General features: G+C 44.6%; 1 long non-coding RNA gene across 1 annotated transcript in view; it reads right to left on the bottom strand.

Annotated features, from left to right (window-relative positions):
- LOC138258792 (uncharacterized) overlaps positions 1–23468 on the bottom strand; it is a 129178-nt gene that overhangs the window by 86037 nt on the left and 19673 nt on the right. Inside the window, exon 2 of the long non-coding RNA XR_011198573.1 lies at positions 23202–23287. This is a non-coding gene — a long non-coding RNA (uncharacterized lncRNA). The remainder of the gene's footprint in view (positions 1–23201; positions 23288–23468) is intronic.

Below are 23468 nucleotides of genomic sequence, written 5' to 3'. Positions count from 1 at the left end.
TTAAGGAGACTCTGAACCAAGCTTCTGAAATGCTGATACCTTACCTTTTATTTCTTTTTCCATCCAAAACTTTTTGTCCTATTTTTGCTCTTCACCCTTTGCCCTCATGTCTTTAGCTAGATGTTATTTTACAGTAGATCAGATCCTTTAAAGGATTCTAATTTCCATGATTCAAAGTTAGATAGATGTCTTTAACTTGCACTAATATGTAAGGGACTGGAACACCGCTTATTTTGAGAGCACCAGATTCATGTGTCAATCTTTTGTATTGCTGTGACCAAACTATTGGTTTGCCTAATGCTAACTTGTCTAAATTTGTTCGGAAGGTTTATTTGTCCTATGGTGTTGGAAAGTGGATTACTGGTAAGGGCAGGTAAGTACCTACACTTAGCAATAGGCCACTAACCCCACTAGGTTCAGTTAGGTCTCAATAAAATAACCCCAGCCCAACTCTTGGTAGCTTGGCAATGAGCGACAAGGCTTAAATTAGGAGACAAAGGTCCTCATTTTTCGGCCACCGAAAGACCGTCGCCGCGGCATCAGCCGTCCGTCATAATATACAACAGAGCCAGATATCCACCACAAGAAGGGCTGAAATCCGGCTGTGGCCATGCCGGAGGACGGTGTTAAGGTGGCGCTGCTACCACCAGCAGCACCATACCAGTAAACCGCCGCCAGCCATATTATGTCAAATAATACAGCCTGGCGATGTTCTGCTGGTGGGCGCTGCTGGTGGTAGCAGCGCCCAGTACCGTCCCCTGCCAGAAGACCCCCTGGATTCAGGTAAGTCTGGTTTCCGACAGGGGAGGGGGTGAGGGGTGTTGTGTGTATGTGTTGGGGTGTGTGCATAAATGTGTGACTGTGTGCTTGAATGCAAATGAGTGTGTAGTGTTGTTTGCATGTGCATGTGTGAGAATGCGTGAATGAATGGAAATGCGAATGGGTGTCTGCGTGTAAGTTTGGATGTGTGTACAGATATGTGTGGATGAATGGATGCATGCGTTTATGCCTGTGTGAGTGAGTGTGTGAATGCGTGGTGTGTGCCTGCGAGTGTGTGTATGTGGGGGGGATTGGAATGGGGGAGCGTGGATAGAGTGGGGTGAGGGTTGTCTGGGGAGTGTTGCGAGAATGGCCTCCTACCAGTGACAGGGAACAAATTCCCTGTCACTGGTAGGGCCTACCGTCATGATTTTCGTGGCATTATGAACGCCACGAAAATCATGGTGGTAGGCAGGATCTTAATGCCTCTGGCTGTACAGTAGCGGCCGCCGGGATTGGAGATTGTTATCTCCAGCTCGGCGGCTGCTATCGCCATGGCAGTCGGTGCGGTACATTGGCGGGTTGGCTCCAGCCAACTCGCCAATGTCATAATGTGGCAGTATGCACTGCCAGCCTGTTGGCGGTACTATCGCCACATTTACACCGACTGCCAGGGTCACAATGACCCCCAAAGTGTAAAGCATTCAAGTATCACAAAAAAGTAATAAAATAAAACACAGGAAACAGATTATAAAACCAAAACCTGCTCGACAACAGCAAGCGGGAGACCTCAGTCAAAACTTAGACTTCAGACTTAGTTGTTTTCTTGAAGATTTTCTTCAGTTGGATGAAGTCGCCAGTCTGATCCAATGTCCCTGGAGCCCTTCCTGAGATGCATGTCGCGGGAGCCCTCAGTGAAGATTTCTATGTTCGGACTTAGACAATTTTTTTAGATGAAAAACATTCGACCGGGGCCAACCAGAAATCTTGATCCAACGTCCCTGGAGCCCTATTCAGATACACTGTGCGGGAGGTCCCGGTCAACTTTCTACATTCGGGCTTAGTCACTTTTTCTGAGATTTTCTTCAGCGGCACGAACTTGCAAGTCAGGCCGGGTCACGGTTGAGGCAAGCCGGCTAGAGTTGCCGCAGCGGGTCGTCCCTTTATGGAGCTTTTTCCAAAAAGGTCTCCAATTTTCTCCAAACTTCTGGATCTTCTTACAGAAGGTCTTTTACGGTTCTTTTGGAGTCCACAGCTCACACCAAGGTTCCAGAAGCTCTAAGTTGCTCCTTGAGGCTGTGGACAACAACTCCCAGAATGCACCTGGCTCAGACTCCAAATTGGTCACTGGACAGTGGTTAGCTGGTCAGTTTCTTCAGGATCTGAGACAGGGGACTCCGGTTAGCAATTTTTCACCTGTAGCAAATAGAAAGTCCCTCCTTGAACCAGTTGAAGCCAGGCAAAGTCCTTCTTGTGGTGAAGCCCAAGTGTGCAGCTGTTGCAGTCCTTCAGAGTGCAGTGTCCAGGTGCAGGTCAGTGGTCCGCCAGGGCAGTCCTTCTTCTCCTGATGTTCTTCCTTGTAGGAATCTGAGGTGTGGGTGCAGCTCTGCCATATTTATCCTAGCTCCTGGGTGAAAACAGAGGAGGTCCTGGTTTTCCAATCAGATGCCGGGTCCTTCCCCCTGTAATGACCTGGGAAGTCTGGCAAAAATCAATTTCAGGGAGCAACATTCTTCAAAAATCCATCATGGCTGAAACTGATTTTTGGAGGTTACATTGGGCTGAGCCCACCCACTGGTGTGGCTAAAAATCCTAAACACACCCCTCTCCTGCCCTCTCCTAATCTCATCATGAGGGCGCCTAATTGTCTGGGGTTGCAGGATGTGAGGGAGGTGCTGATTTGCTCCAAATGTCCTTCCCTGCCTCTGAAGACCAGTTTGGCAGCCCTCCCACTTCCTGCTTCCCCATCTGCTGAGGCAGTTCTCCTCCCCCAGGCACATCCCTTTGTGTTCAGCTGAGGCCACTTCACACCTCATCAGAGCAGCCTGCCCAGGCTGCCAGAGGCTGGCCAATCAGAGAAGGGCACTACAGAGCTGAAGTTAGCAACTTTTTAGGTAGAGTTTAAAACACTTTACCTGAACTAGTTATAATAAATCCAACAACTTATATTAAATCCACCAATTTTAAGTTGTTGGATTTATTATAATAATTAGTTTGATACCAAACTTGAGGTATCTGACACTGAAGGGGACTTTGTTAATTAAAATTACATTTCCCCATTTTAGTCTATGGAGGCCATTCACTACGATGAGGGAAAACACAATTTGGCTATTTTACCTCACCAGGGCTTATAAAACAATTTTATATGGTCCCTGTTTATAGTTACATGGCACCCAACCGCAGGGGCACATAGGGCACACCATAGAGGTGACCTATATGTAAAAATAAGGTTGTTTAAGACTTTGGAAGTACTTTTACTTCCAAAGAAGAATTTGCATATAACTTTAGGCAGACCTGCCTTTAAAATGACACTGGGCACCTCAGCGGTGCACCACCTATTCTGGGGTCCCTAAACCTACATGCCCTACCATATACTAGGGACTCATAGGTAGGTTAATACTGTCAATTATAATTAGCCTAATTTGCCTACTTCACACAGAGCACTGGCCCTGGGACTGGTAAGCAGTACCCAGGGCACAGCCAAGAGTCAGTAACCACCAGTATCTGTCCAAAAAGTTTGGGGAATGAATAGGGCAAAAAGGAGGACTTTCCTACATATGGTTATTCTGTGTCTTTACAGTATATTTTTGAGACTTGTTTATATGAACCTGAGTGTTATTTTGTAATTAAACCCTTTAACTTATTTCAGATCTGAGTTTTGATTGTGTGGCCAAATAGATTACACTGGAAATTAAATGTTGATGAATTGTTTCTCAACTCTCTAGTTAACCCCTTAGCACGGATCCAACAATCATCTACCTTTGAATTAGAGCGTACAAAATGCTCCATCAATAATATGTTCTGCTCCCCGGGAGTACAAAATTTAAAGCAAACTGTTTGTAGTAGTCTGTTCCAAATACTTCTCAGTAACGTTGTTCTTTTAGGTTTGGCCTAAAGAGAGCTTCTATTTAAATTTCTTTTGGTTCAGACATAATTATCCATTTTCTATCACAAAATATGTTGATGTAGCTACTTGCTTCTTTTTTGGTCCCTGCTATCTGCAGTGTGGGTAAACGTTTTTACAAATATATCAATCGTTCTTCAAACTTACAAATGTATTTGTAATAATGTGATTTCCAACTGTTTATCAGACATCTATGCTGACAATTTGTCTGTATGTCGAATGTCATGGTACATTGACATAAGCTGTGGGAAAAAGTATAGAACAAGGTTTGATATTTTGAGCATCAGATTTCATCGAACAACAACATTAGTAAAGAAAATAGGTTTCACTTTTGAGACTTATTGGGTTTGCCAATTGTTTTTAACAAATCTGTACAGCTTCCCCAATGCTGTGCAGAATGGCTGTCGAAGAAGATTAAAAAAATATAGCCTATGACACGACCTTCCATGTTATTTTCTCCAGGGCTTTATTTTCTTTTTATTTATTGAACCAAGCTGAATCAGTAGATAGAAAGAAAACAAGTGAAAATGTTTTTAGTTAAAGTAGGTGGGAAGAATCAACACAAGGGAGCAGAAGGAACACAAGGTGAGGGGAAAACAACACAGGGTTGAGGGTAGAAGCAACACGAGGAGCATAGTTAGGAGGAAGCAACATGGGGCGTGGGTGGGAGAAGCAACACAGTGGGAGCTGGAGGGAGATGGATAAAAACAAACCAGCAAGAGAGATTGATGTGGAGTGGCGGGGGAGAGAACATGAAATGGGCAATAATGAGAGAAAAGTAGAACTGGTAGGACAAGAAGCACAAAGGATAGAAAGCAAAAGGTGGGGAGGAGCACACAAGGTGGAGCGTATTACAGAGAGGGACGGAGAAGAGGGAGAAGCACACAGGTGAGCAAAAGCAACAAGGAGTATGGAGGAGGAAAAGCAGCACACTAGAGAGACAGCTGGAAAACACATGCGTTCTTGTAGCGTGCTTAAGGCAAGAGAAAAAACTAGTTAGTAAAATTGAACAGTGCAAGAACACAAGTGAATTAGCAATGCTCCAGGGGAGGGACAGACACAAGATGGAAAAGGCAAGCCATCGATAAGAAGCATGCACATTAGCGTGACAATAAAGCTAAGCAATGGTAAGGAATAGGCGTGCTGCCAGACTTTCTATGTTTTTGGTAAGCCCACAATATTTCAGCTGTGAAATAGGATCTACCTAAAAATGGTATTTACTAGAAGAATCTGTCATCCTTATGTTACCACATTTTTGTATAAATTAAACATCTTGGGGCAAATGAAAACAGATTTTCATCAATGTATTCTCAGCATTTCATCAGGTTGAGCAGCTCATTTTTAAGGAATTTTCACTCCCAAATCTTTTATCAGGGCTAGGGTTCGTTTCACAAATCTTTTTTGTTGAATTTTACTCTACTCTGTAAACTTAGGTATAACTACCCACTACTTGAGTTGGGCCATTTGCATTCCTGCATGTGATTGGAGGGTTAGCTGGTTTGTGGACTGTTACTGCATTATAATGAGGTAGTCTTTAAAGAGGTGGGAATCCTTATCACAGCTTTCACAAGATCAGACACACAAAAGGCGATGAGAGGAATGCTTACAAAAGTCTAAACTACTGGTCATCGTTCTCTGCAGCATTTCAACCCATTGCTTTTGCCCATTGTGCCACTCAATTGAAAAAAGCCTGCCATTTGCAACTCAGTACTGAGCTTGCTTTGCATAAGAATTGTCAATCACAAACTGCCAGGTGAGTTCTAGATTGGTTAGCCAATACTTTTCCTCCACTGGGCTACTCTTGTCTAGGACTGTCATGTATTACAAGGTAGGTGGCCCCATGCTGCGAAATAGAGTGAAGGGCACCTTCCTGTGAGTAGGCGGTGCAACCATCACTGCATTCTGATGTCACTGTGGCATGGGCCATCAGGTCAAAGGTTGAACCTCTGGCATTGAGAACTCTGTGGTTCTTCACGTCTGCATGGTGTAGGTGAACAAGAAGTTTGAAAGAGGCATTCCCCATTTCCCACCTGTAAATAACCCCATCGTCTTCCTGAGACTTATCAATTTGACCATAAGTCACAATGTTACATGGTGCATTGTTGTCGAAGGTGCCTGTTTAAATCCAACCTTTATTCATCGAAGCATGAAAAAAGAATGTTAATTTAAAAACAAAACCTCACACTCAGATACCTGTGTGTGATGCCCATTCAATTGTTTGTTCATTAATGTCTTTGGAGGGAGTATTTATGTCACCACAAAATTAGCATTTTAGTTGTTTGATTCAAGCATATGAAGTGTTGTTTTTCTAATGTTTGGTTTTCACCACAAGAGAAAGCTGAAAATCCCACAGCATCATTAAGATGTAGACACCACTAATCCCATTTATGATTTGCCTGAGGCACCATAGCTGTCCAGGACATTAACTATCATTAATTTTAGGTGTGCCCAGAGAGGCATATGTCGCCTAGTCTGTGGGGAAGGTCTACTGGCAGGCAGAGGGCAGACGTGCTAATATGCGGTATACTTTGTGGCTGCAGTGAAACTCACAGCCACAACTCTTCAAACATGTAGGAATATGGAACTGGATTCTGTCTTAAAAATAAAGCTACAATGCTTGTGCCTCCAGGCTCTGGTCACACATTTGTGGCATGCTTTTCCCATATGACTTCTGATCTTTGTTTTAGTCTCAGAGGACAACAAGCCGGGATCCCCTAGAATAATGATTCCCAGCCTGTGGTCCGGGGACTTCTGGGGGTTTGAGAAGCCTTCTCAGCGGGTCCACAACTGCTTAGAAAATTAAATAACATTAACAGATTAGGTCCCCAGCTTTCAGTAATGACTCAGTGGGGGGTGGGGCTGAATTCCAATATAGATGTAATGGGGGTCCCCGGGCTCCAGTAATGATAAAGTAGGGGTCCACAGAAGTCGAAATGTTGGGAACCACTGCCCTAGGGCCCTTCCTTGCTTGCTAGGACCTTATCCTGTGCAGTCTGATAACACCCAGTGCCTTCAGCGTGCACAACTGATGTTAACCTTTGGGTTTCCCACATTTGAAAAGAGAAATGAAGGTGCCTGTGACACACCTCACATGTCAAAATATCCAATCCAGGAAGGGACAGAGATTTTTCTCACTGGTTTGGTAACCACTCCCCCATAGTGCTCATAGTCACTGTCCAAGGGAAGGCGAAGCTGTTCTCAGGATCAGAGAATGTTATGAACTATCTTTAAGCTTGCATTTGCAAGTGCTAAAATTGAGGGGCTTTGATGTTAACACTGGGTTTTACTATTGTTCTCAGGTATGTACTTCCATATTGATCTCAGAGTTGCAGGGTTCTTCATTCCACTCTTGTATGATCATCATCAGCCACCAGCCTCTGCATCCAGCTAAACTATGGCTCAGAAGCAGTTAGCAAAGCAGTCTTCAGCCCAGTTCCAGACTCTCTGGCAAACTGCCATAGGCTCAATGAAATGGTCCTGATGCAAGGGATAGAGCATGCTGGAGATGCTAAAGGATGATTTGGATGCTGATCCAATCTACCGGGGTCTTCCTAGGGCCACCCCTCAGTCCAGACACAGTCAATCAATCAATCAATCTATCAGTATATTTATAAAGCGCACTACTCACCCGAAAGGGTCTCAAGGCACTGGGGGAGGGGGGGTGCTACTGGTCGAAAAGCCATGTTTTGAGGCGTTTCCTGAATGTTAGGCGGTCCTGGGTCTGGTGAAGCTGGAGAGGTAGTTAGTTCCAGGTCTTAGCGGCGTGGTGTGAGAAAGATCTTCCTCAAGCGGTGGTGCGGTGGATGCGGGGGATGGCGGCAAGAGCAAGGTTGGCGGTGCGAAGATGCCGTGTGGGAGCGTGGAAGAGAATTCTGTCATTGAGGTAGGCTGGACCAGTGTTGTGGAGAGCCTTGTGTGCGTGGGTCAGGAGTTTGAAAGTGATCCTTTTCGGTACGGGTAGCCAGGGTAGGTCTCTGAGGAGGGGGGAGATGTGGTTGTGGAGCGGGACGTCAAGGATGAGGCGGGCGGATGTCTTCTGGATTCGTTGTAAGTTAGATTGTAGCTTGGCCGTTGTTCCTGCATATAGGGCGTTGCCGTAGTCCAATCTGCTGCTGACCAGGGCGTGGGTGACGGTTTTCCTGGTCTCGACGGGGATCCACTTGAAGATCTTGCGGAGAGTGTTGTAGCAGGAGGAGGAGATTGCGTTGACCTGTTGAGTCATGCTGAGAGTGGAGTCCAGGATGAAGCCCAGGTTGCGAGCGTGGGTGGTGGGTGACGGTGCGGTGCCTAGGGAGTTGGGCCACCAGGAGTCGTTCCATGCTGAGGGGTTGGAGCCGAAGATGACGATCTCTGATTTATCGGTGTTTAGTTTGAGGTGGCTAGATTCCATCAAATTGGAGATTGCGTGGAGTCCGTCGTGTAGGTTAATTTTGGCAGTAGTGGGGTCTTTCGTAAGGGAGAGGATCAGCTGGGTATCATCTGCGTAAGAAACTATGTTCATGTGGTGTGTCCGTGCGATGTTGGCGAGGGGGGGCCATGTAGACATTGAAGAGTGTTGGGCTGAGGGAGGATCCTTGAGGGACGCCACAGATGATCTTGGAGGCTTCTGACAGGAATGGCAGAAGGCGGACTCTCTGGGTTCTGCCGGTGAGAAATGAAGAGTTCCAGTTTAGGGACTTGTCGCGGAATCCGGCGTTGTGGAGTCGTGTGATGACATACCGTGTCAAATGCGGCAGAGAGGTCCAGCAAGACACAGTGGCCCTCATTCCGACCCTGGCGGTTTCAAACCGCCAGGGTGGAGGACCGCGGGAGCACCGCCGACAGGCCGGCGGTGCTCCAATGGGCATTCCGACCGCGGCGGTAAAGCCGCGGTCGGACCGGCAACACTGGCGGTCTCCCGCCAGTGTACCGCCGCCCATAGGAATCCTCCAAGGCGGCGCAGCTAGCTGCGCCACCGAGGGGATTCCGACCCCCCCTACCGCCATCCAGTTCCCGGCGGTTCTCCCGCCGGGAACCGGATGGCGGTAGGGGGGGTCGCGGGGCCCCTGGGGGCCCCTGCAGTGCCCATGCCACTGGCATGGGCACTGCAGGGGCCCCCGTAAGAGGGCCCCTAAATGTATTTCACTGTCTGCTTCGCAGACAGTGAAATACGCGACGGGTGCAACTGCACCCGTCGCACAGCTTCCACTCCGCCGGCTCGATTCCGAGCCGGCTTCATCGTGGAAGCCTCTTTCCCGCTGGGCTGGCGGGCGGCCTGAAGGCGGCCGCCCGCCAGCCCAGCGGGAAAGTCAGAATCACCGCCGCGGTCTTTCGACCGCGGAACGGTATTCTGGCGGCCTCCGACAGGCCGGCGGCGACTGCCGCCGGCCAATGTCGGAATGAGGGCCAGTGTCATGACTTTGGCCTCAGAGGTCAGTGTCAGTGTCATCTCAAGGATTTTGGGGGTGGGCAAAACAGAATTTGGTGGACCTGTACGTAACAAAGTGAATTTTATTATCTCTTTCAAGCCCACATGATGCCAAACAATACTAAATCATATATTACATTTTTAACTAGGTCATACAAAAACAGGTTTACAGTAGTCTTGCCTGTGATCTCAACACATTGCATTAGCTTTGAGAGGCAGAGTTAGAGGTAACAGTGGTGTAATGCTATCTGTATTTACCACTGATTCCATCTTGAACCATTTCAATGCCGTCACATCGGTGGCGCAGGTATTTTTCCACGCATGGCTTGTTAACATGTTTTCGTTTTTCTCACCAGGGAAGGGAACATGACATGGGGGATGCAACACTGATAAGAGTGTACAAGGATGAGAATGTGTATAGCAGAAAAGGCAACAGCTCTGTCTTGAAAATACACCCTGGGATCGGGCCAATCCTATGCATGTTTAAACACTGACCCAGTACAGCCAGTGCTTGAATTTCACAACTTACTTGAAGGGAGCGGGGCTACCAGAACCTTCCTCTTAGGTTTGTTTAAAGTATATAAGGTGGGGAAGCTTGACTGAGGCAGAAGGAACTCATTTGTGAGGGTGGGCGCATTGCTCCAGAAAATCAGAGTTCCATTGGGGAAATTCCTCCTGTCTCAGCTGTCCAGGGTTCCACAGCTTGACGTTGGCAAAGGCAAGGATGATGTTGGACTCGATACCTATGGTGATGCATTTTTAATTCTTAAATATCTAGCTTAACTCTGTGCATGCATAAATATGCACATATATATTCACTGCATACATACCCATTGTTGATATATTGCATTTTCTCTAATTGTTATTATTTAACTGCTGTGATTATTTTAGTAGTTGCAAGTGTTTTGCTGCATTCAAATTAAGTGTTCATGTTAATATTTTTGTAATCTTAAGTTTGAACCCTGTGAAGTGCCCAATAAATGCATTACTCCGACTAAGAGTGCTGCATTCTTTGCATTCCTTAGCCTCATTCCCTCTTAATTTGAAGCAAAGCAGAACAAGTGGGTAGAAAGGGAGAGGGGTTTATGAAGATACATAGAAACGACAGAGATGAAAAGAAAGAAAGTTTTGTTCTGCAGTGGGTCCCTGGGAAGGTGGGGGTCCTGGGCAATTTACTGATGCCTTAAAACATAGGTTCAGCCAAAAATTAGTTGTCACTTGTCTACTGGTCTTGTCTACGGCAAAATCAGTGGTTCCTTATAAATGAAGCTAGTGTCCTCCTTGGGTGACAAAATTGCACTCTGACAACTCTTCTGGGTGCAGCAGACTTGGGTGCAACATTACAGCATCAGGACTCATAAAGACAGACTTCTTCAGCTTTCGTGGTCCTGATTTTTTAACAAGAAGTCAGCCAAATGACTGTTCAGGTTCACCTCTTCTGTCTGAGCCTCTGGACAACTTGAGCAAGATACCACAGGCACAGTCCTCTCTTTGTTAGCCCAAGGATCAGCAAGTGCAGTTGAGTCTTTGGTGCAACCTCTCTTTACCAGGTGGAGGGAACGTGGCAAGGCAGTCCTTCTTCAGTCCTCTCTACAGTGCAGACATGATCAACGGTGTAGTTGCAAGGGGGCAATTTAATGTCTATAACATGCCAGTCGGGATTGCGGCAACTACTTTCTAAAGTTGTCTATTACTCCAAATTTACTTTAATTTTGACTTGGGCATGAAGTCGAGTTAAATGCAATTATTCTTTTGATACCTTGAACTACTTTAGTAGTCCCATTCAGAAGTTAGCACAGCTGAGTGGTCAGAGTGTAATCCTGTACTTGCCAGTTAGGAAACTAGCCATTCTACATTAAAACCACAATTTAGAGTTTTTACTGTTAGGATGTAGAAAAACACATGTCCTACTTTTTAACATAGAGCACCCTGCCTTAGGGCTCACCACGCCTCCCTTATGAGTGACTTATATATATATATATATATATATATATATATATATATATATATATATATATATATATATATATATATACGGCTATATTCACTTAAAAAATCAAAGGTTACAGGGACGTTATAACTAGGCTCACATTTTAAACGTACCAAACAATAGAAATTCCCCAGCTATAGTTAGAGTTATCTCATGTAACTCTAGCTTGTGCCCTAAAGAAACTATAACTCATGCCCTCACCATGCACAGTTTTTTTGTCACAAACGTTACTGCAAATATTACATTGACATTATCAATGATGTTATGAAAGTTGGTATGATTGCCATAATTTGTGGGGTAATTAGCAGTGCATGACAAGGGCGTGAGTTATAGTTATAGTTCTATTTTTTTTCCCCTCTATTTCCTAACTATGACGTCCCTGTAACCTTTGTTTTTTTAGTGAATTTCTATGTTTTTTAACATATAGTAATTTTAATTACTGTACGTTAATCCAACCATGAAGGCTGTGCGCAGCAACGGTTCGCCAGCCCCCTATAAGCACCCAACCATGCACGTCCTTCACCCATGGGCAGGGAAGGTTGTCCGCAAGACCTGCCCTGCAGTCAGACGCTGCAGCTAACACCCCTTAACCACCCAAACCCACACTGTGCACAGCCTTTTCGCCGTATATGGTGGGAGTTAGCCGCAGCTTCTCTGGGTGTAAGAGTAGGTGCGAGAGAGTTATCTGGGGTTGAAAGTGGCTGTCAGATTGTCTGTATGGGTGTGAGAGTGCGCACATCAGTGTTTTAGTGGGTACCCAAGTGTGTGCACGGGTCTGTGAGTGGGAGCATGAGGGTGTCAATGGATCTGTGAATGGGAGCAAGAGCGTCTGACAGGGTCTGTGAGTGGGTGTGTAAGTGTCTAAGTGGGTTTGTGAGTGGGAGGAAGAAGAGTTTTTGTAGACTATAATATTTCATATACTTAGAATGAAATATGTTTGTTGGATTTAACAAAACATTTTTTTTATTTTTTTTAAAGTCTGATTATTTTTTTTATTTAAAAAAAGGAAATTAGTCCAGCTGGACTTATGCCCCCATAGGTCAGTGTCAAGTCTACAACCTTCACACAGAGCTATGGAAGTTTTCATTTGTTTAAATTTTTTAGCCCTTTTTGGGCTATGTGGTACTGCGAGCCGCGGTCCCTACTTTCTTATTTATCTATTTATATTTTTAACCCCCCAAAAAAAGCCCTTTATGGGCTGTGTGGGACTGCGAGGAAGCCCTCAAGGGCTCCCCCACGGGTCCCTACGTTTTTAATAATACTTGCTTGATAATTATAAACTAGATCATGCATTTTGGCCATTAACTCATTGGAATTGGCCTAAAACAGAAAAAAGGGGTAGTAAGGGTGAAAGATGCTGCACATCTAGGGAGTAAAACCAGTATAGTTAACGAATGCAAATACAGTCAGAGTCTGTTGCCAGATGGTCAGGTGCCTTACTACCCATTAGGCACAAAAATGAGTACCAAAGTACACAGTAACAACAAAAGCAATGTGACCACAGCACACAGAGATATATAGTCCAATCACATAGCAAGGATATGTATCCCTAGTGGTATAGTTGAGGTTGGAGAGAACAAAACGTGAAGATCCCGGATTTGTTATGGAAAGTGTCTTTAATTGTAGGCACAGTTTGCCTCAGGATTGCGCATTCTTCAAGATACAGCCAACACGTGTTTCGTCACTCAGGTGACTTCATCAAGGCTGGGCCGTCCGGCCAGGAGAGCAAAACTTGAAAAAATCTAAGGTAAGGCAGGTGGGCCTTAGGCGGTGGGTAGAGATCTTGTAAAGTAGGATGTAAATATGAGGTAATAACCTCACAGCATCAGGTGCTAGGGGTCCAAGTGGTGACCAAGTAAGATTGGGGAAGGCCCTGATAAGCCTTGAGTCAAGAACCCTGCGAGCTGGGCCGGAGCAGTGAAGCAGTCGATGAACAGCGCGCTGACCATAACAAATCCGGGATCTTCACATTTTGTTCTCTCCAACCTCAACTATACCACCGGGGATACATATCCTTGCTACATGATTGGACTATATATCTCTGTGTGCTGTGGTCACATTGCTTTCATTGGAATTGGCGATTGCCTCCCATTTTATGGCATGTTTGTTATTTGCCACCATTATGGGGAGGGTACCCTCGCATTCTCACTGGATGTTAACTTTAGTGTAAAACCACCTATCACGTTCTACTGGAATGGATGAATGATCACTATTGCGTTGTTCTCCCACCCTAAGATCTTTGAATTCATGCCAGATCCACATGTCAATGAGCATGAAGTCAATCGAGCTACTGTAGTTTCCTCTAAAAAATGTTGGACTGGCTGGAGTATCGGAGGGAAAGCGCCTGTTCCCAGGGTGGAGACCATGCATTATCATAAAGTCAATAACCTCTAAGGCCCCGGTGCTAAGTTTAATCTGTTTTCTTGTCACCGAAAAAGGTGGAATTCCCCATAAGAAGTCCTCTACCTGTGTTAACTCAGAGAATAGGGGGTTGGGTTCTAAAGAGACATTCAAATTGCCTGCTACAAACACAAAATCTGTGGGAAGGAATTCAGAGACCAGTGCACTCAACAGACTAATGGTCGTAATAGTTTGGCTCAAAAAGCCTGGTCTGTTATATATGTTAACACACAAGAGGGTAGGACCTTGAATTAGCTTGATTGAAACCACCAATATATCACATGAGTCAACGTATATTTATTTTGTTGTGCCCACCTGAGAGATTTTTATCCAAGTGATAAGGCCCCCACCAGCACGCCCGGCAGCGGACGGTCTGGCCCTCTTACAGTATGAAATAAACCCCTGTCTATGAATATTTGAGGTAGCCCAAGTTTCCTGGAATAAGCAGATGTTGGAACTATCAATGAACTGGCCCCACTCAGCATCAATGTTCTTGTTGCGAATGCCTGCCACATTCCATGAAATTAATGCAGGGTTAGGAGGACCAAGTCCCACAGTTTCACTCCCTGGACGCTCGTAAGGGGATTGTATTTAGCTGATTGTCAATATCTGCCATGTTAGCGTTCTCTGCTTGAACAGTACTCCTAGATGTTATCAACTCCATGTATAGTTGGGATTCTGTCTCGGACTGTCCCTTGTCAAGGAATGGGTTGGTGGAGAGGGGGACAGGCAGCGAGCACAGTCAATCAATATCAGAGAGATCATCGGTTTGCAATGGACTCCAAGGGCTCAGAAGCCAGGACAAGTTTACACTCTCGGATCCACACACCATAGAGTGCACCTTCGGATGTGGAAATGGGGTCAAGAGTCCCATGGCAACAGGCCCCTTACTCACAATAGAAAATACCCCCTTGACCCATGGCCCTAGCAGTTCTCTGCGAGCTAGGTATTTCAAACAAGATCGCACACTTACCGGGGGTCATGGGTTGCTCCTTTGCAAATGTCGTAGGAATCATGTGACCCATAGTATCCGGTCCATTTTCCATGGTGGTAAATTCCCCCAAGCCACCTATGCATCGCTCCGGACGGGAGGATTTAAACACAATATTCGTGCCATTTCTAAGAGGATTGCGCATCTCCAGAGATAACAACCCTTTCACCAATTTAGGGCAAGCAAGCATTATCTCTATAGTATCCCAACACCCTGGCTTCTCTGTATGGCGCTTGACAGAAATAATATATGAGTATACAATAGATCCACATTGCCTAACATATCTTATCCAATGGATGACTTTGTTCTTCAGTGGCAAGCTGTTTTCTCGTGTAGTAGAGGGTACTGGCGGTACTTTGCATATGTAAATTGGGTAGCCATTATTATAGTTCTTGGCAGGTGGTAAAGCAGGAGACAGATCTCATGACCTACTCACTTGAGGGGAAAACATACGCGTAAGACCCTTCTGACCATTGGCTCCATGATTTGATGGGGTAGCCAAGGATGCTCTCATCCCAGCAACCATCCTAGGAGAGCTCTCACTCACCATGGCCCTCTGCTTATCAATAATGGGTAATGCAGACTCCATACCTTCTCTTTGATTACCTGTGTTAACCCTTTTCCTTTCAGGCTGTCATAGGAGATTAAGCACCTCCTTCATCATTTGTTTGAGCTTGTTGACCTCTTCTTTTAAGGAAAAAAATTGCCTTATCCACTGCCTCCTAAGAGGACACTCCAACAGGCTGGTGGCTAGGTATTTCCACGCCTAAATCAGGTTTGCCAGGGTCCAGTAATTGTTCAGTAACCCCCAAGGGTAGAAAATAGTTTAAACAAGGAATGCCGTGGACAATTGCACCGCATGATAGTACACACTTAGGATTTCTATGCACAAAGTTTGTTTCCCTAGTCTCTGTGTTGAGGTCTTCAGGTTCACTTGTTCACTTGGAGCCAACATCTCCCTTATTGAGTGATTTAGGTTTAAAAAGAGGAGAGAGTGAGCCGCTTTTCTGCCCCTTGGGTATTCGTTTGTCTTTCCCCTTCAACATAGATTCAACTTCTTCGATCAATGGATCAATCTCATTGGTGACACAATTCGAGAGATTGCGAGAAGTTGTATGGAGTTTAGGAATTTTAGATGAGGCTGCGTCTGCTGCAGGACTTCCCTTGGCCTTGCGCTTGTCCATACCCTGGCTTGTTATAAAAGTGGGAAATGTTTTTTTAGTGCTGAGACGGTCAGAAAGGAACCAATTTCCAGTTCTTACCTTGAGGCCAAGAGGGGTGGCACAGCCCGGCCTCCTTCAGTCTCTGACAGGCACGGACAGGCCCGCCCTTGGCCCGGGCATGGCCCACACGCATCCTGCGCTGCAGCGAGGCTAATGCACTTTTAAGCACTGTTGGTGTTGCTGCAGGATCCTGGCGCCGCCCCCCTAGGACAGAGGGCTTCTGGGACAGTGAGTCCCCCCTCAAAACTATGTCCTGCGCTGCGGGGAGGCTAATGCGGTTTTAAGCACTGTTGGTGTTGCTGCCGGTTCCTTGGGCCACCCCCCTTAGGACAGAGGGATTCTGGGACAGTGAGTCCTCTCCAAATAATGTCCCGCGCTGCAGGGAGGCTAATGCGCTTTTAGGCACTGTTGGTGTTGCTGCAGGTTCCTGGTAACCCCCCCCCCCCTTAGGACATAGGGCTTCTGGGACAGTCAGTCCCCTCCAAACAATGTCCCGCGCTGCAGGGAGGCTAATGCACTTTTAAGCGCTGTTGGTGTTGCTGCAGGTTCCTGGCGCCGCCACCCTTTGGACAGAGGGCTTCTGGGACAGTGAGTCCTCTCCAAACGATGCCCCGCGCTGTGGGGAGGCTAATGCGCTTTTAAACGCTGTTGGTGTTGCTGCAGGTTCCTGGCGCTGCCCCCCTTAGGACTGAGGGCTTCTGCGACAGTGGGTAACCTCCAAACGATCAGCCAATCAGATCTCTGCAAGAGATCGGGAGGGATCGCGAATCCTTCCATTCCCTAGATGTACAAATTTGTTTTCCCCTTAATTTCTCAAAAGCTACTGAACACAATTTCACCAAAACAAAAAAGGCTCTCTTTCTGGACCAGGACCTAGCTTCCTGCCAAATTTTGTGTAGTTCCATCAAGCAGTTATGTGCTATTGCTGTTCAAAATCCCTGTGGAAAAATGAATGGGGGAAAAGTGTTTTGGGACCCTCCATTTTTCCTTGCCCCCCCTGCACCCCCCAGTGACAGACTAGTAAACCAGTTTTACTTTGTCATACTTATGGTGAAAAAATCAGTCCTGCAGTCCACAAGGGGCCCTTTAACATACAAGCCATGAGTACTCATGCTACCATAAACTAGGAACTTATAAGTAGGCTAGCATATGCCAATTAGGTATAAGCTAATTAAACTTACACTTTTAAGGGTCTACTCACTGGCGCTGAGGTCTGATTAGTTGGGCTCAGTGCACTCTCAGAGTTGAAAAACTAGCAGCACCAGTCCACAACTTTGGGGATGATCATGAAAAAATAGAGGCATTTCCTTACAGAAAGGAACAGAACAGTTTTGAGATTTTATCTAACTTCTGCAACTGCAATCATCCATTTTGGCTAAGCTCTGTAGTTACGTGATATGTAAGGGGGTGCTATGTCTTCGAACCAATTTCCCTCAAAGATGTGTATACAACCACAAAAAAGTGTGTATAGGTATGATATAAGTCAAAATTTAAAAAATGTCAAGCACTGCAGGCAGTCACAGTTTATTTGGTCTATATGCAATGGAAGCTTTAAATTATATATTTCATGGCCATCCTATGGTCCTACTATAGATTCCAGCTGTAAAAACAAATGACTCCACTTCGAAAAGTCAACTGGACATGTGCTTGTGGTCCTGAAATGAAGGGATAGAGAGGCCCGCCGCCCGCCAAGCGGGAACCGCCGAATGACCGCACCGCGGTCAAAAGACCGTGGCGGCCATTCTGGCTTTCCCGCTGGGCCGGCGGGCGACCGCCAGAAGGCCGCCCGCCGGCCCAGCGGGAAACCCCCTTCTACGAGGATGCCGGCTCCGAATGGTTTCCTTTCTGTTCTGGTAACCCCTGCTATGCCCTAGCTTTTTGTCAATTGTGGCTGTTTATTTAATTCTCGACCTTTGCTGTTGCAGCTTTGCCTGTTACCGTTTGATCACAAGTACTGATTGTTTAAAAAATAAAAAGAACAGTTTGTTTCATAACCTCCAGGATATATATGTAGACTGAAGATCGCCCCAGTCACATTGTCCTGATTTCATTGTCTTCTCTAGCAGTAACATCCCTATGACACCTGTTTCGTGATGTGTAATCATAAACATTACAGCATCCTCATCTCCCACAGCTGCCAATTAATACTTCTGGCAAACTCTCATAAATGGGTCTTAAACATCTGTTTAAGGAAAGAACAAAAATATGTCCACTCATTGTGGAATGTAGAATAATTTGCACCATTGCTTGCAAATAGCCTTCCTGGAGTGGCCACGAAATCACAATAAATAGAAAAAATTAACTTTATCACACATAGTTTAGTCAACAAACTACAAGAAGTTAATTTGACTATGAAACGTTAGCAGTATAGCATCCAGATCACTATTTGCATATAGACAGCCTTGTGTCTTGTTCCCGGGACCTGTTGTGGTCACAGAATCATCATAGCCACATGCACTGCCAGAAATGTGTCAAAAAAATAAAACTTTTCTCAAGTTTTACGCCTGCATCGAGGAGATGGGCATTTTTGGCACAAACCCCTATTCTTACAGCACTGGCATTCAAGGGGCAATTCATCATGCAGAATAACTAATACCTAGGATGTGCCAGATATACAGATAACAACATTAGTATTAAAGAGAATGTTATAAAGCATTTGGTAGTGGCACGTGGTAAGTTCCTCACCCTCAACTGCTGCTACAGATACTGACTGAGAAATATTCCCATGCAGGACAACATACAAAGGCTTTGGCGCTGATGTGTACTGTGATATTAAAAAGGTAACATAAAGTCAATATTTTCAATGAGCCAGAAACACTACCTAGGCTGTTAGATGTGCCCATCAATTCTTGTGATCAAACGGTAACAGGCAAAGCTGCAACAGCAAAGGTCGAGAATTAAATAAACAGCCACAATTGACAAAAAGCTAGGGCATAGCAGGGGTTACCAGAACAGAAAGGAAAACATAGGCAGCATTTAGCAGAAAGCAAGCAAGCACATCATACCAGAGAATGAAACATAGGTAGCAAGGATGTAAAGAAACAGGGAGAGGAAGATAGGCAAAGTGGGATTTGGGAATTCAGGAAGAAGGGAAAGGAAGGCAAGGACTGCAAAAAAAGAATACAGCTGAAGAGAAAGTTCAAGGTTTCACTTTACACTGAACTGTGTTGACTCAAGGATCAGGGAAAATACTGCAGAGAAGTAGTAGTTCTGGAAAGGAATCATAGGTGCACTACTGCAGGTTTGTGAAATAAGCTTACACTGATAACAGTGTAGGTTCAGTAAACAATGATTGCTAAAGCTCCAGAATCAAGAATCACGAATGTCTGAAAAAAGAGGGGTGGCCAAAGAGGAACACTATTACAATGACCAACACAGGCTTTGAAAGCGCTCACTGATGATTGCATGCCTCCGGTGTGGTCAAGCTGGCACCTGCCAGAGACGATTGTGCTGACTCTACCACCCAGTCTTGGCCTGCACGAGTGGAGTCGAAGCGGTGAACAGGGTATTCAAGTAATTGAAGGCTTATGCGGGGAAATGATACAAACTGCCACAACTCCTATGGATGTGGAATGCAAGTTGAGTCCTTAAGAATTTTCAGGAAGCTGGAGATCATTCTTGGGATATGACACAATGTCAAAGTGTCTGGAAAATATAGTCTTTGGGAGAAATGTCGTTCAGGTTATCACAAAGCCCAACATGGATCCAACACGAAGATGAAATCCAGAATATTGTCCAAGAGCTGGAAGTGAGTACATGAATACAGCAAAACATCAGAGAGGTTTTTCCAACACTCTGAGCTTGCTCCAACTCCGGAAAGTGCACCAGGTAGGCCCAATCAGGTGGCCACAAGAACATAGGAAGTGAATCGTGATTCCCACAAAATCACTTCACAGTTGGAACATTGGCCTGATTCACATATTAGCGGATGGGATTCTCCCAAAGAGGAAAGGCATTGATTTAATTGCATGGGACCGCACCCCAAGGCAAATGAGGGAATACCCATTTAATAGTGCAGACATGCGCAATATGCATCTGAGTAGTGAGGGGCGGCAGAGCATAAAGTAGACATAAACTGTGGTAAAATCTCTAAAGCTCTTTTGTGCATGCATCCCTTGATACACCAAACTGAAGAACCTGTGAAATATACTTAAAACATAAGTACAAAAGTCAGTGAACAACTTAGACTGACCCTGTAATGTATCTTCTGTAAAAAGCTCCACCTCCATTCATATAATATTGATGCTCTTACATTCATCTCCGTGGCCTGAAATAACATGATATTCCATTCAAGGTGTGATCTATTGCACTTTACACAATCCATGCCTCTATTTAACCTCCATCATTTCAAGTTAATTTCTTCTATGTGTTTGCTTTCTGCCTTCGTGATTTAGAGAACATTCATTTCACACAAACATCTGCTCCATATGTAGACATAGTGTTATTAAAGCCATTATTTCAAGAATACGAATATAATTAGCATTAATCTCCACTGGAATTATGTATCTGCGGTCTTGCCATTCTGTACAGTTCCTATTAGGATTTAATGATTTATTTATTATGCTTAATTATGATGCTGCAATAAAACATTAATAGCATAACCAATGGCTGCGAGGAAGGAGCCTATTTTTATGAAAGCCCATCGGTTATATCCACATGTGCTTCCCAGGCAGTGATTTAGCTGATGCTGAGTAGGGCAATAACAAAGCAGCTGCTCACAGGTGCATTAACTACCACTCAGACAGTACTCTCCTAATACAGGGCATTCTGCATTGAGGGCTGCCACAGCCTGGAACCCCGAGTTAAGACTTCTGGGGAAATTCTCATTGTGCGAACAGTAGTACTGTATAGTACTACACATGGGATCACCAGAGCAGCTAGCTGCAAAACAGACAAAAGACAGCGCAAAAGGACAGAAAGCAGAGTTTCATGATGATGGGCCAGATGTACGTAGATTCAATTTTGCATTTCCTAAATAGCAACTTAATAGAATTCGATAGTTGGTAAATGAAAAATGCTATGTACCAAGATACTGATTTCCTAATAGCAATTCCTACAAAGAAGGACTCACTACTAGGAAAACGCAAATAAGAAATCCCATGCCATTTGTGACAATGGGCTGGTTTTGCATTTCCCAAATAGCGATTTCCTATTTAGATTATGAAAAACCAAGGATGGCTATGGGCAAAAGGCCCCTTGAAATGCACCACAAAAATTGTGGTGCACATGTAGAGCACCCATATGCCCAGGGGGCATATGTGTGCTCTATTGCACTTAAAAAAAGCATTTTGGGGTGCTTTCTTTAAATTGCACATGGTTACCATTGGCTTGAAGTCGATGGTAATTGCATTTCCTAAATGCCCAATTCACATAGGTAATCCCTATTTGCAATTTCCTATTCAGATGATCGCAAATTGTGATTCCCTAAAGGGTTTTGTACATCTGAAAAGCCCATTTTTAATTTCTTAATGGCTCTAAATAGTGACTGTTAAGAAATGCAAAATGGCGTTGTACATCTGGCCCACTGTCCCAAATGACCTTTTTTCAAAGAATTAGCTGGCTACATTTGCACATGTACTGTTTAAAATAGTGAGTCGATGTTGCAACTGTTCTTTTAGTCCATAGGGCTACTCCATCTATGGAAATCATTCACACTTTGTTGTCCCAGATGGGTCATTATATCATCTCTTCCATTCGTTGGCAGTTTAAACTGGCCATCGGGGGAATTATGTCACAGTAAGTTCCAAAACCCAAGCAGACGTCATCAAACAAAGGAATGTTCTGGAATGCCTATTGTCAATGATGATTATCAATGTTTGAAAGGGTAAAGAGATTTTTACCTATCCTGGAAGATCCCTTTAAGTTGTGGAGATGCCCATCACGATTGATACCACCATAGCTAATTTGGATGTTGTCATACATGTTTGCACTTTCCTGCCTTTATGCACATTACTGTATTGCTTTGTGACAAGGTACAATGTATGTTTGAAGCACTGAGCAATTTATAGAATACGATGATCTGATAAACGATGTATGCAATTATAATAATTATAATTGTGGTTGATGTAATTTATTGGATGATGAAGCGTTTGCATGTATATATAGTTGCAAAGAATGTTGTAAATTAAATTTATATGTTTTCGCTAAAAATGTCAGAACGATTTTTTTTTCAAAGGTTCAGCACCTGAGGAGACCCTCCAACTTACTTAGGGTCGAAACGTCGACTAGTACCTCCCTCCGTTCTTAGTTCATTTATGATCCACATTGTGCAATGGTGGATGCACATGTTTAATATGCAACAACTCTGCAGATAATAAGGGGGATTCATGGTGTCTTTTGTAAATATTGTATCTATTTGATGCACTTACTTGAATACTGCGTCGTCTGCACTTTTATTTGAGGTGTACTGTTATGTGTATATATTTTGGAGAATAAATGACTGCAATAGAAACCCTTTAGAGCGTTTGTTCTTTTGCACATACAATACAAGTGTTAATTGACTACTGGATGTTGTAAATAGTACATTTATTGTTGGTCATCCCAGATCTGTTGGCGGGGATTGACCTTGGTTTGTGAAAGAGACCAGCGGTGGACTCTGTTGATATAGTTATAATTGATCTTGATCTCCGTAGGCACATAGGGTTGTCCTTGTGACATTTGTGTAGTACATCTGAGAACGTGTCAAAATCCACAGGTGGAAGCACTGGAACGCCCACAGCCTACCCTAGGAACATCTTCCCAACACAGAGTAACACAAGACAGCGACCAGCATTGCCTTGCTCTACTCTAGGATTACTAAACCAATCAGAGCCACACAGGGTGGCTTTGCATGGATTAGTGAATCTGATTTAAGGGCTTGTGTTGCCTTGCTTCACCTTGCATGATGCAAGGGCAATGCTTGCTATTGGAAATCTGGGTCCAAATGTTTTTGCACCTGATTACAAACTGTACTGCAGATGTTGACAAAGAGCATGCAGTGGTTTTTGCTTCAGTATAGCCTCTATTATTACTCATTATGCACTCTTTTGGGATTAAATCTACTGATAAACAAAGCAAGGTTCAGACCACAGTTGAAATCAGAGTGGAGCTTGCATGTCCAGCTTGTCATCCCTATATCTCAGTAAGTAATGAGAGCATACATTTTAAAACTAATTGTACACACATCGGAAGTGAAGAAAAAGGAACAGCAAGATAAAGCAAATTATTGCCCAGCACTGCTAGCATTCTTTCCCTCAATCTACCTCCTACTTCTCCACAGAGGAGAAAGCAGCGTCCCCACCCAGCTAGTCTTTAATCCCATCTTTTACCTGTACGAGCACGCCTGGGTGAGTCACAATATTAGCACTGTCTGATCTTCAGCCAGACTTTCCAGGAGAGTCCTGGTCGATTCCACCTGGGAAAACATATAGATACATTTTATAAGAGAAAATTGTGTATTACACCGCAGGATACATGTGTATATCAGACCATGTCAAAATTGCTGCTTTTATGTACATGGAGGTGCATTTGTAGAGGGCTCCTATCATTCGACCCCTACCCCAAACTCTAACAAATGCACAAGAAATCAAGAGTAT

This window comes from Pleurodeles waltl, chromosome 9 (assembly GCF_031143425.1).
Source record: "Pleurodeles waltl isolate 20211129_DDA chromosome 9, aPleWal1.hap1.20221129, whole genome shotgun sequence".
In the NCBI taxonomy this organism is placed as follows: domain Eukaryota; kingdom Metazoa; phylum Chordata; class Amphibia; order Caudata; family Salamandridae; genus Pleurodeles; species Pleurodeles waltl.
This window is presented reverse-complemented; position numbering and strand designations above follow the sequence as displayed.